General features: G+C 43.2%; 1 long non-coding RNA gene across 1 annotated transcript in view; it reads right to left on the bottom strand.

Moving 5' to 3' along the window:
• The window catches only part of LOC144160581 (uncharacterized), a 100,470-nt gene that overhangs the window by 50,635 nt on the left and 36,121 nt on the right, over positions 1 to 13,714 (bottom strand). The window lies entirely within an intron of this gene.

Here is a 13,714-nt window from a genome sequence, read left to right as displayed (position 1 = left end):
GTGCCTTGTGTACTATCACTGCTTGCTGCGCACAAGCTTTTCCGCAGGGGCTGATCATCTACTGATGTTTCCGGCAGATAAAGTGGTTTAGCTCGCTCGAGGTCGAAAGGGGCAAGTTGGAAAAAAAGGGTAATGGTCTGTTATATCAGTCCCAATACCACCAGAAAGACAGCGTGATACGTCGAAGTTGTACAGAATGTGATCTATGATCCTACTAGATGTGTCACCGACACGTGTTGCATGCCTAATGGTTTTATGGTAACTATGTTTCAAACATAATGTGATACGCTAGGCGACATTTTCGAAGTAGATAAATCTTCATGTCCCCACACCGCACGCCTTTCCTCTTGTTCGTCGTGATATTGTCTAGTATGTTCTCTAGTGTGTTAACAAATGAAATTCTTTTAGAACTGGGAGAGTGGTAGACAACGCCCACATTCGTTCCATCAGCAAGTTAGACAATAAGCATGTCCTCGTCCGATGGCAAGAGGTCATTTAAAGATGCACAGGGTTTCACATTGCAATTATCCCTTAAAAATAGCAATACGCCTCCTCCTATAGTTTCCGTCTGCCGACTGTGACAAACAACGTTATATCCGGGCATCCCAAACATCCGAGGCCGATTGGCAATGATTGGAAACCTCTTGGGTTCCCATTGGCTTCTTGAGCTATCGGCCACTCATCGGTAACTCGGCTGAAAGATTGAGTGAGCGCCAAGCAAACGGCGACCGGAAGTAACGTCACACGGAAGCCTCATCGGAAGCCGAGCTTCAGATGACGGATAAAAGCGCATTTTGGCCTTGAGCTTGCCGAGCCCGTGTCGGCAACGGTTAGAGCGGGTGAACAGGCCACAACGCAGCAAAAAGTAGTTACCTAAAGAGCCACAGCACCGCGCCATGAAACAAAGCGTACTTAAACTAAACTGCAGCGTATTCAAAAGAGCGTGAGAGGCAGTGTTACACATTCAGTAGGAATTGGTCATTTGTGTGTCCTAACACAACGGTGTCCGTCGAACTACTTCAGCGTTGTGCCTTTGCGCGTTCGTTCTCCCCGCGGCGGGGCTGGTGGACGGACGCGCTGCACCGACGGCAACGTCTCTTTTGTGGAATTGAAACCGCCGTAGTACTCCTGTACGTGTCTGTGAGGTGCGTTTTGGTGTCGGTGGCTCTGTGAAGTATACCTGACTGGTGGAATAACATCGTTCGGCTGCTGCGGCCGCCGCTGAAAACGGAAGTCACCATTTCATTTTTCCTTGCGCGGTGCGGGAGAGCTCCCGCTCCTTCCCGCCAAAACTTCAGCTGTCGTTTATAACAACTGGCGCCCGTGAGTGCTGCTCAGCGTTGTTGGTTCTTGCGAAGAAAAAAGCGGTCACATACATGTCCTTCCATTTGTGTGGCGCAAGTTCTAGCTATCCTTTTTCCGGCTTTGTGTTTTCCGAACAAGCGGCCGTGCTCCCACTACAGGTTCACGACGTTCAGCATGCGTTGAAGCAAGACTCGTGTGCAGTATAAGAGTTGCGGATGTACTAAGCTGGCTTAATAAAACTCTAGCTATAAATGAAGCTTTCGTTTCATTATTTTCTTGAGCAACTTAAAGATACTGTCGAGCGACAAACTAATTACACTGTCGCTGGGCCTCTCCGTCGGTTCCATTTGCATCTGTCGCGTTTGACGAGGCAGAAGTGAGCGACGGCGACAGCAACACCGTAACTAGTTTTATACTTTAATAGTGGCTTTGTTTTATTACCCCTCAAAATATAATGCATTCAAAGGTTACAAGGTTTCTATTCAACCTCCATGTTGGTTAATGTCTTGCAAAAAAAAACAACGTTCGTGCGTTACGAACCCATTGTGTAGTGCGTTGCCTTGTAGTCAGGGGGTCCCGAGTTGTTAGAAAACAAAACTTACGCCAATAAAACGTTGACGGCACGAAATTTCAGTCGCGATTAAATGTTTAGGAGGGTACAGTAGCCACAACAAAATTTCGCGGAACCGCGGCCGTGTTCCTTTGTGTATTGGACTTTTTTTAATTACCTTGCGTGACTGCAACAGGAGTAAAGTGCATTTTCGGTGAAATTGCGGAGTGTTTTCTCAAGAACGAGCCAAGTAACTGCTACCGTAGAACGCAGTATTGAAAAATGAATAGTGCAGTACGTTTTATGTTTCATGATTAGTGCATAGCGAGTGTTAACAAGCTAGAACTTTAGGCACGGACATACTTTCACACGGACATGTGGTAAGGCTGGTGCTAGGTGCTGTATTTAGTAAGCAGCGTGCATTTAGCATTGTGGTGAACTATTTTATTTACTTATTACAGGCGCAACGATGTAAAGGTGTTTCCCGTGGACAAGTGGCAGATGCAGCCGAGACAAGCTTTCCAAGCTAGGCTATTCTACAATAGTGCTGTTCAACAACATACAGTGATCTTGGCAGGTCGGCGAATGACCGAGGATAATGGTCCTGTTTTCATTTACCTGAATGCTTCGGTTTTGTGGGCATCGCAAGCAGTTAAATGAAGCATAATCTGTTCGCGCTTCATGAGCAGCGCTTTTTAAATTTATTTCTCGACTATTGTGTGTGTCGGTGCTTTCGTGTTTGTGTTCGTATTCATGCCACTGTTAAGCCAGGTTCTCGCAAATTTGATATGCATAATAAAAAAACTACAGAGAGAGACCCGGCGTGTTGTGTTACTGAATTGTTTTTGGCATGTCGCGTAATTGCTTCGCAAAGTTGATGCAGTGTGTTTATTGTGTGTCGCGGTCCAATTTCTGTTTTATACATGCAATTGTACAAAAAAATTATTTAAGGAGTGCGCTATAAATAAATAATGCGCACTCGTTAAATAATTTGCTGTACAATGGCACGTATAAAGCACAAATGGGGCCGAGAGGCAACTCATAAAATAGCCATTGGTCATAAGGATTGGCCACAAAGCCAAAAATGTGCATGAAAATAGCCTGGGGTCCACCTATAGGCAATATCATGGCAACATACTTTGGCAAGCGTTGTCCAATATTGGCCTTCCAGAGCTTGGCCAATTGTTGGCTTGTCACCTTTCCCAAGCGCCAGCCAATGATGGCGGCCGAAGTATTGCCAAGCTCGGAAACATTGGCCACTGATCATTTGCCATGCTTGGTATTGGCAATTTCTGCTGCTCGGGATGTTGATCGATTCACCAGGCTAAAGCCAAGTTTCCGTTAGAGTAAGTACGCCGTATTTGAAATGTAGAGCACCTAGCATTAGCTGAATACTGTTGATGTTCCTATTAATGCTGCAATGTTGCAATGTGGGAGGCTAAAAGTGTAGCTTGGATTGTGACAATTGTTCAGATGACTAATTGACAGCATAGCAGGTACCAACAGCGGTGCTTCGGACTTAAACTATTTTTGCCAGGTCGCTTTCTCGGGCGATGTGAATTACTGGGGAATTCTCAGCTTTGTGCACAAGGATCTTGCCTCCTTTGATCTACGAGAATTTCCATCCCCGCCCCGTGCGCAAGTGTATGGCTTTCCCGAGCCCTACATTTTTTTCCAGAAAGAGATGCTCATTTACGTAAATGGGTGTGCCTTTGCAAAGTCGACCGCCGCTATAGTGTTTTCTTCCTGGCAGTATCTAGCACTTTACTGCGCAAAGATGTAGAGATGAACTGAACAATTATATTCGTCCTCTCTTTGCCTTGTGACGGCACCCTCTGAACGACGTCAACCTTCGATTAGAGGAGCTCGATGTTCAACTTCATGCAAGCGTCTGAACTGGGTTCCCCAGCCTCTATTTCGAATCAAATGGCATACCTTTGATTTCTTTATTATTTGCCTTCTATACGGCTTCAGCTTAACGACTTCTGCCTTTGAAGCCGCCAGCTCTTTCATGAGTTCTTCGTTTTCCCTTTTCAGGAATTCACGATCCTTACGAAGAGTACGAACATCAGTACAGACGCTCTCCAAAGTTTTCTTGAATGTGTCGAAGGTTTTACTAACAAACTCAATCCACTCCACTTCCTGCACATCCGTATAAAGTTTATCAAATTTAGTAGCCAGATCTAGAAATCACTTAACAAGTTTCTTCACTGTAGACGGTGCTTTATTACTCATGGCTGCACCCTATAGCAGCGAGCGACTCCGAAAATTCGAATGAAAATGTTATACCCCTACCTCGAAAATTCTCATAAGACACTTAGTGACAGCTTGTGTCCAAGCGTGCCTGAATCCCTGGCTGCTACCAAATGCTATGATAGCTCACCTGAGGGTAGGTAACACTCAACGTTCTCTTTTTCTATGCATGTGCCTTTATTGGCAGCTTGGTAGCTGTTCAAATAGATGTTCGATTCATAGCCATTGAATGTGACTCCATTAGTGCTTTATGCAGGTATAAATTGAACAAATATTGCCTAAATGTATTTACAATGTGGATGGAATTGATAGCTATGTGCCTGATGGCTGGGTTAAGGAAATCGGTAGAGTAAAATGTCCTCTTAAAAGGCTGGATGCACTGCGCAGCAAAGGGGCGTGTGCACAGTCCCGGAACAATCCTGCTATACACAGTGATAATTCAAAACGCACTGTTTCACCCGATGAGCGCCACCACTGTGATAGAACATTCATCCCTGATGATAATTAAAATTGGCGTATTGTGACTAGCAGAGAAAATTATACCTTAATTTAGAAAGTAATATGTGAAATTATTCAACGGAGAGTATATTCTCATTGATAACGACATTTCGGTCGTTTCGTTTCTTTTGTACAACCATTTGTACGAAATAACTGCTCTATTATAAGACCTCTATTATTTTAGCCGCGGTAGGCATCGCGGTCGACTAAGTTTTCTTGCCCTGGTGTTCTGAATTTTTTCTCGGCTCGAGCCTACAGTCGAAAAGATACTTGAAAGCCAGTTTCGCATGCCAACACATTGCGGTATCGTCAATTCACCCGAGTGGAGGGCACGCATGGTGTGGAGGACAGACCGATAAGGCGAAAATATGACTCCTGGCGACGACGGGCTGCCAGGACAATTTTATGTTGCTTAATTGGTATTGGCCCCAGGACAAGGCCGGACATCTACCCTTCCTCCGACTCAAGGCTAGAGCGCGACAATGCAAGGTGGTCTCAGTCAACTCTGGCTATTACCGTATCGTGCTCTTCTGTCGCGTCACCAACGAAGACAGACTACTGTGAGGCTGCTATTCTCCTTTGCACAATAAAAATCAATTTCCAGGACCCTAGTGTCTTCAATATCTCCTCCCTCCTTCAGAAGATCCACTTTTATGCCGTCGTCACCTACAGCCTCCACACATTTTATGCCTTTTATAACCTTCATAATGCCTCTTTAGTTACCTGTGGGACATCGCAAGTTAAGCTTGTACTCTCAGTAGTTACCCCTTGTCTAATGTCGTGGGAATACAGTCTGGTGTAGAATAGTTCTGCTACCTTTATTGACTCGTCAATGCTGTACGTCATGTTATCCTGCTCATCTTTGAGTGCGTATATTGTGTTCTTGTCGATGTCTAGTTAGTCGATGTCTAGCTGTCGATATACTCTTAGTTGCTTTCAAGCCTTATCCGATTTGCTGCGTTTTCTCGATCATGGGCATGTTTTATGTACGAATATCGTTTATTTTACTTCTGTTAATTTAGGCAGCTCTGCTAATTGAACTTTATTCACTGTACTTGGCACTTTCATGCTCTTTGGTTTCGCAATTATTCCCTTCGTTTTCTCAGTTTTTCAGTGTGTTTTCTGCATGCTGCTTCACCCACAACCGCTGCAGATTCTGTGGTTGGCATTGTTAGGTTTGTATTTGACTTGTCTACGCTATACTCATTTTGTTTTAGAAGCGCGAAGTTCTTTTGAAGAATTTTAAACTCCTTCCTCCTTAACCTGCGTGAATCCATGCCGGGTTCTTATTTTTCATCAGTTTCCTTCTTTCTCCTTCAATGTTAAGCCTCACCCCGCATCTAACCATCCTAAGATCGCTGCTCCAAATCTTACTTAGCACCCCTTGCCGCACTATTTTCGGAGTGGTTCAGGACTCGAAACGTACCTATAGCCTAATCAGATCCATAACAATAATCTCATTCATACAAAAGACAGGTACCACGTGCCTTAAAAGTTACAGGCGCATTACCCACTTAGGGTGTTTATGAACGGTTTACCAAGGTTGTAGTTGGTCGCGTAGGTGAGAACCTAGATTCCAAACAACCGAGAGAGCAGGGTGGGTTTAGGGAAAGGTATTCACCTAATACAATAAAACCCTTCACGTGGCATTTTTAAACTATGAGAAAGCGTTTCACTGAGTACGCATTGCCACTGTGCCAAAACCATTAGAGACCAGGGAATCGAAGAGACTTACATAAGGCGTGTAGACGGCATATATAAGAGATGTACGGGAAGTGTGATACTTCACACGCAAAGCGATAAATTCCCGATCCGACAGGGAGTAGGCGAGGAGACACCATTTCGCCGAAAATGTGCACAGCATGTCTTGAGGGGGTATTCAGACAGGGTGACTGGGTAAACGCAGGATTAACGATAAACGGAGAACACGTGAGTCATTTGAGGATTCGAGACGACATAGTCTTGCGGAGTGAGGCAGCAGAACACCTACAAGAATGTTTGGGGCACAACAATAAGAAAGCAGGGCAGTGGGGCTACAAAAATATGTGAGTAATTCTAAAGTAATGAGAAATAGACAACCAAAGCGCCCTCTTCATCTTAGGAAACGAAACGGTGGGGAAGCAAAAGAATTTAATCAAACCACAAAGGAGAAATCCGGCAGAGGACAGGTACGGGCAAGGGGGGGGGGGGCACTTATCAAGCACTCCAAAGCAAAGAAAAGTAACCTACCGTTATCACTAGAAACACACAACCAGTGCATAGTGCCGACGATGGCATATGAAGCTGAATCTTGGCGCCTAGTAAACATGTGGAAAGACACTTATATCGGCTCAACGGGCCATGGAACGGAGAATTTTTGAAGTAACGCTGAGAGACACAAAATGAACTTCCAGGATCGGCGACAAAATTGAGTAGATGATATCATAGTTCAAGTGAAGGAAAAAAATGAACTTGGGTGGCCATGTAGCGAGACAAAACGACAACGGGTGGAAAATTAGGATGCCACACCTGATTGGAAGAGCTGGGCCTAGAAGAAGGGGAAGGCAATCAACGCAATGGAAAGATAAAATAAAAAAATTGGTAGTCAAGAGTGAACTCGAGCGCCCGAAGACAGGAGCTGTTGGAAATCTATAGGAGAGGCCTTCGTCCTGCAGTGTGCGTGAGTGGGCTGTTGACGAAAACCATGATGTGGTTTAAATATATTTGCTTTTTTGTTTGAAACCCGACCTCTTTCTCCGACACTCTGAAATTAAATTCTGGCGCTGCCCACTCCTTTGCAAATATTGGTTAGATGGTGCAAAATTTCCCCAAACCGTACCAAAAAATTAGTCCCTAGACAGCTTAACCACAGTTTAATACTGTTCTGGGGAGCAAAAGCTAAACATTTGCCCCTAATATTACCGCATGGGAGGGTGGTAAGTTCGAACACTTTACTTTTCAGTATCCCTACTCACAAATGGTAAATTACATATTTCGGGAGATGTTGAAGTTAATAAGCACAGACAACGAAGATATTTTTTGGTTTTAGGAGTCTGCTTCATGTCCACTCTGCCTAAAGTTTTTGATTTTTGTCTAGATATAACTATGCTGCCCGTTCATGCACAAAAACCACCCAGTAGCAATGCCCAAAATTGAATAGAAACATTGCGACGAAATGATGCTTATAGAACTATTGTTTTAAGAAATATTAACTAAAACACATTCACAACTTTACTATCTGACCATCTTTTGTTTGCTAGGTGTTTGCTTATTCAGCCGCACCAAGCGTGGGAACAGCGCGGCCTGTCAATAAAGGTGAGGTTACACATTCCACGCACTGCCATTAAGTTCTGCAAATATTTAGATGAGTATCCGTATTACTCCGCACAGACCTTTCAAAGTCACTTGGCCACGTTATCAATATCTTTTGTCTTAGTTAGAGCGTGCTAACGTACGGTAGTTATCTGGGGGGTACCTGTCTACTGTAGTAATTTATGTACACGGCTAAGTAATAACAATCAGGTCTCAGTACCGGCTGTACTTTTTACCCTATTCTATGAACGTTTACGTAGTAGCGTAGGTATATTCAGCAGCATAAATTGTGTTTTGGGCTCTGCATTAGACAATTAGTGGATTTTGGTTACTTCGTTTTTTCTGCACAGAAAATGAGTATCATGAAGTTTTTTATATGACATGAATTTCGGCTAGTTTATGATATCAAGGGCACCCCTTGGAAGAGCTATGGACATTGAAGCGGCTGATAGTATTACACCGACTGTGCCAGCATTAAATTTTCCGGTGAAGTTCTTGGTTATGTTGGCGTACTGTTGGACTTCTACAGGCGCAGTACCTGCTATTCGCTACAGCGAAATAAGGGTGTTTGCTGTTATTTTTAAGCTTGTGTGCTGCACAACGCCTCAATATTTTGTACGGCATGGACATGTAACATGGTAACGAAGTCGCTGTATATGATGCAAATTCTGCATTGCGCTCAGGGTCACACACACGGGTTTTTGTCAGGTGTCCGCTACATTTGTGTATTTTGTTGTAATATATTATGTAGCCAATTAGGCGGGAAAACCAAATTAAACCAGCCTCCGAAGTGGAGTGGGCTGAACTAATCCCTTTCTGCGTGAAATAGTACTACGTTTCTATTTTTCCTGGGCCGAACTCACCGTGTTATCCACCTTTGTTGCAAGTCAGGCCCTTGTCAATCTTTTGGGCTGTCTTGTTAGGCTATAGTACGTTTCGCAGGCACCTTGCTTGCGGGGCTTTGGAATGAAGCGCATTAAAATACGTTTTTAACAAGGAAGTGTTTTATTCCGGGAAGCACGAAGATTTTGCTGACGTTATATCCGTCACTGAAGTCATGCCAGTACAACGAAGCAAGCGGCCTGTAAATGGTGCACCCCTTCCCGCAGGGTGTGCTTGCGGAAAAGCAACTTTTATACTGAAGAGTGTGTTATAATTATAGTTGTTTGTTTTCGAGTTTTACATTTTAACACGAAAGTGTTTTATGCCGGGATAAACCAATATTTCACTGACGTCATATGCGTCACGGAAATGACGCCAGTACGCCTGCCAAAGTACCCTCCAGCAGGACGTCACTCGCCAAGCACGCCCACAAGACAGCCGCCGACCCGCAAATACTGCTCATCTGCATATTTCGCAGCACATTTACTTTCGTGTTTTACCGATTCCTATGACAGAGGAGTCAACCGAGGTTTTTTGTGGTTCGTTTCTTGTCGTAATACCTGTTCAACGTGTCTAATTTGATACTTTACAGGGACTTCGTTTCAATTAATAATATAGCGCCAATAATAGAACTGCTTATTGTGAAGGAACCGCACAAAATGCCCTCTTCTGCGCCCGAAAAATTCTGATTTCGCAACGAACAAAACATTCTTCTTCAAACTGCATACCAAAACTTTGCCTGTTGCCTGTTTAAACGTGGCTGCCAAATTGTAATATGTCCGTGTTTAGTGTAAACTCTCACCTGTGCGAGGTACTGGAAACAATTGCACTTTGGTTTACGAATTCTAACCATTTCGGACTTATTGGGTGCGTTTCAAACAGCTCTTCCGGACTTTGGCTTTACACCGGGCAGTAGTACATATAGGTTGTATTACACGGACATGGTGATTTGCTATATCATTTTTTGACCACTTTCTATGGCTTATCAAAAAAGAGTTTGCTAGATAGACAAGCTCAGTCGATAGTGTCTTGGAGACGAAAGTTTTGTGAAATGCTCATTCTTCTTAAGGATGTCAACAGGAATACTGACTCACACCTCTAATAGTATGCCCTGTTTATTAGATGTGCAATGTTGCCCCTTTTTTTTCCACGCGTCTATAAAATTGATCTTTATATTAGGAAACCTTTTTCTTCAATCACACACGGGACCCGCATATATGTGTGGATAGTTGTAGAGCTTGTAAATATTCTACCCATATTGTGTTGTAGTGAAATGAATACCATGTCAGACAAGAAAATAAGCGGTTTTAGCCTAACGATTCTTTGGTTGTAAAACAAAGCGTCAAATATACCGAAGTTACTCCTCGGCTGAATTAGGCACATTGTTAATTGGAGCTTCGTTGCGACATGTGGCGTCATGCGAGCATTATTTGACCCTGTTGTTTTTCTTTGAGCAGTTGGCCATTTGGTGGGCTCTCTGCTTTAAGCCTTTTTGGGGGGCATTGACAAGGCGGCAGTGCGACGGGGGGCAGGGCGGGTGAGGTTCCGTACTGGTGAGCTAGCACTTTATCTAGGTAACTTGTTGTCATTTGTTTAAGGTTCTACTTAAGGGTGAAACTGTAATAAAATATTTTGGTGGGTTTTGTTTGTAGCTGTTTGTGGAAAATGGCCGTAAGAAACAAGAAACGAGATGAATGATGAGACTCAGAAAGGGTAACGTAATGAGAAAGCGAATTATGGAACAGAAAAGACGAGCGGCAAAGCATAAGCGTTACTGGTGAAGGCAAGCACCCTGCACTAGGAATGTCATTAAGCAATCACTCACGCCCTGTCGGATATAACAACACATACAAAGCCGTTCTTACACATGTTTTTTTTTGTACTCACAGTTGGAGCGTGGTGAGGCAGAACGTGTAGTCGAAAAGGTCATTAGCACGGTGACCGGAACAAAACTACTACATAAACTTTTTTATGAAGTATGACATTAGAAGCATATAATTGAGATGTAGAAACTGAGAAAAACGGCGTATTTTATACATAACTTTTACATGTGCAGTTAAACTGTCCATTATTGTCGCTGGAAAATTGCAATCTTACTTGTACATTGCGCTAAATATTTGTGGTTTCTTGTTACATATTTTGCTGAGCAGGTAGGATAACTTGATCGCGATGACGTGAAGAAATAAATAACCAAGATTGTGCGGCAGCCGTATATTATAAAGAGAGAAAATATTTGAATTTTGCTGGCATGCCTAGCGTATACTAATGTTTTGTAGCCGTGCACCGTGTTGTGGGACACGTGCCAAAACTCACAATACGCTCGGATAACTCACATTTTGGCCAATCGACTTGTGGAAAATAGCTAGTCCGAAATGATAGGTGGTTGTGATATCAGGGTTATTTGCGTTTTCGCAATCTAAGCAGAAGATGATTTTATTGTTGCAATAAAGCGCCGAAAACCACCGATGGAACAGTGAAGCCATATACCCGCTTACCCAAATTTTTAATATCCAAGCAAATATGTACTGCCGTTTTTACAATGTGGTGCTTTGATACTTCTGTCAGTGTAGACTACTTCAGCTGGCTTTTTCAGCGTTGCTTCTCATGGAAAATACACGATGTGATTTTCAAAGCATTAGGTGCTTGCGACTACAAAAATAATTTGGGGACTCAAGGGCATAAGTAAATAGTGCCTCGAAGAAATGGTGTGTACGTTCATCAGTACCTATGGTGATAGTGCGTTTTTGACTATGCCTCCACAAAATTCACACTTTTTAGTAAACACAGCGTTATGACCTAGCCTATTAGCTTATCAATCTTTTTCGAAAGATTTCCGATAAATCGATGTGCAGACCCCGTTAGCCGTACGCTAGAAATTTCTCACCTCTTCTGTAGGTGCAATGAAGTAACGTCCTTCAGCATAGAGTGCGCGCATATTTTTGAATGGACATGGAATTGCATGGTTTTATTTGCCTTTCCCTATACGCCATCTTATTACACCCTCACCTTTGCGTAGTGCTAGGGGAGACCTCGGTATTTTCACAATTCGTTTTGCAGAATCTCACCCTCGCGATTTATTTGAGGGCGTTGTAAAATTTCACGTAAATGTGACGCTCCAAGAAAGACTAAGTAGCCTGCGCGTATTTTTTTTTTGAATTAGTATAGATATACTGTTTAGTTTTAAGTTCAGTTTAGCGTAATAAAGATTAATTTGAGACCACAGCCCTCCACTGACTTTTATTATGAAATAGGGCAGTTAGCTGTCACCGAGCAAAATATGTTCTTTTGTAAGTTTGATGTATAGGTGCGTCATCGGGGCAGAAAATTGATAACCTTAAAGGGGCCATGCTGACAAAATACAAGTTTCTTTTATTCGAAAAAGTTATAACGTTCCCCGCGCTTATCTGTCAGCTAACGATGCCGTATTCACTGAGAAATTATACAACTAAGGTTAAAATTTTTATTCTCCCGCCAAATCGTGTCTTTTTGTGACGTCGCACACAAAGTCAAAATGGCGAATATTGAAATGAAATTCCAGTGCGTTATTTGGCTCTGCAGCCTTCCCTGCCTTCAGTCCTTCCAGGTGGCGCTGCCATACTGAGGTGCGGGCCATTGTCCATTGTTGCTTTGTGTTTGACCGTATTTGCACCTGGCTCCCTTTTGCTATGGTAGACAGTAATCCTTTCGTGAAGCATGGGGCACGCTGGACAAACAGGGTCACGTAAGACAACATCGCTTACTCAAATTGGCCAGGCTCATGAAAGGCAACTCCAAAGCAAACACCGCTGTGCAGCTATAACAAGCATAGTGTGCCCAGTACCGAGAGCAGTGCGCGCCGGTACTTCGATTTTTACGTATATTTTATATACTATCATTGTTTGCACCACCATTCTTGCTGCTGTAAAATAAATATGCATTACATTTAAGCGCAAATAGATCGTTAGGAAGCTTATAAACCCTGCCTAATTTGCCTTTGCTTTTGCCGGCCCCAGCCAATCGCACAGGTGGGCGGGTGACATCATAGGTTCTGTTGAGGGAAATGAGCTAGTGGGTTGAATGGTCGTTCCCTTTGTATATTATATAGCTTAGTTGAGAGAAGTGTGTGTTAAAAGTGGTGTCAGATTGATAATAACGGGGAAATCTTTGCAATGAACCAAACTTGCGTTTTGTCTGCATGGCCTTTATGCGGTCCGTTGATACTCACCCATAAACGGGATAACAGCCCGTTGCTCGTGTGATTACGGAAAGGAAAAAAATACATTATTGTGATCATTGTCATTTCAATTCTTACCTGAGAAAACTTGATTACGTGGCGCCAAAACACGCGTAAAAAGTTCGGCTTATGGAAAAGTTCGAAACTGGTGAGGGCCGTGGGATCCTAACCGGACGTAGAGTACTCACACAAGACCACACCAACAAAGTAAAATGTGGAACATTCCTAGGAAAAGGGCATAAAGCGACTAGCCGAGAAAACCCTCTGTAGCAAGGCCGCCTAAGGGTAGCGTGAGTACGATGGAGAGCCGAAAAAAGATCTACAAAAATGTTAATAAAGAACTAAGCGGCGGTTTAGCCGTCATTAAAATAACCGAAAATCTCAAACTGTACTCTAATACAACCCAGGTTGCCATTGGTACACGAGGACGAGACGCGTATTCGTTGTACACTTTGCATCAAGAATATCCGGACCTTCGAATTAAACACCAAGCTTCAAGAAGGCTCAAAAGCGGTTCCTCTGGAAAAGTAGCAAGACAACCAAGGTAGGAAAGCCCATACAAACCTGGCTGACCTTACTTTGTCTTTCAGAAAACTATTCGTAAGTTAAAACAAAGAGTAAAAAAATTAAATGCGAACTTAATATTTGTTATCACAATATTTCAAATTTGGCCACTGACGTCACCCAGGAATAGTGTCGTGGGCCTACAAAAATCTCCTCGA

Source organism: Haemaphysalis longicornis, unplaced genomic scaffold (assembly GCF_048455015.1).
Source record: "Haemaphysalis longicornis isolate Haplotype H1 unplaced genomic scaffold, Haemaphysalis longicornis Haplotype H1 scaffold_109, whole genome shotgun sequence".
Classification (NCBI taxonomy): Eukaryota; Metazoa; Arthropoda; class Arachnida; order Ixodida; family Ixodidae; genus Haemaphysalis; species Haemaphysalis longicornis.
This window is presented reverse-complemented; position numbering and strand designations above follow the sequence as displayed.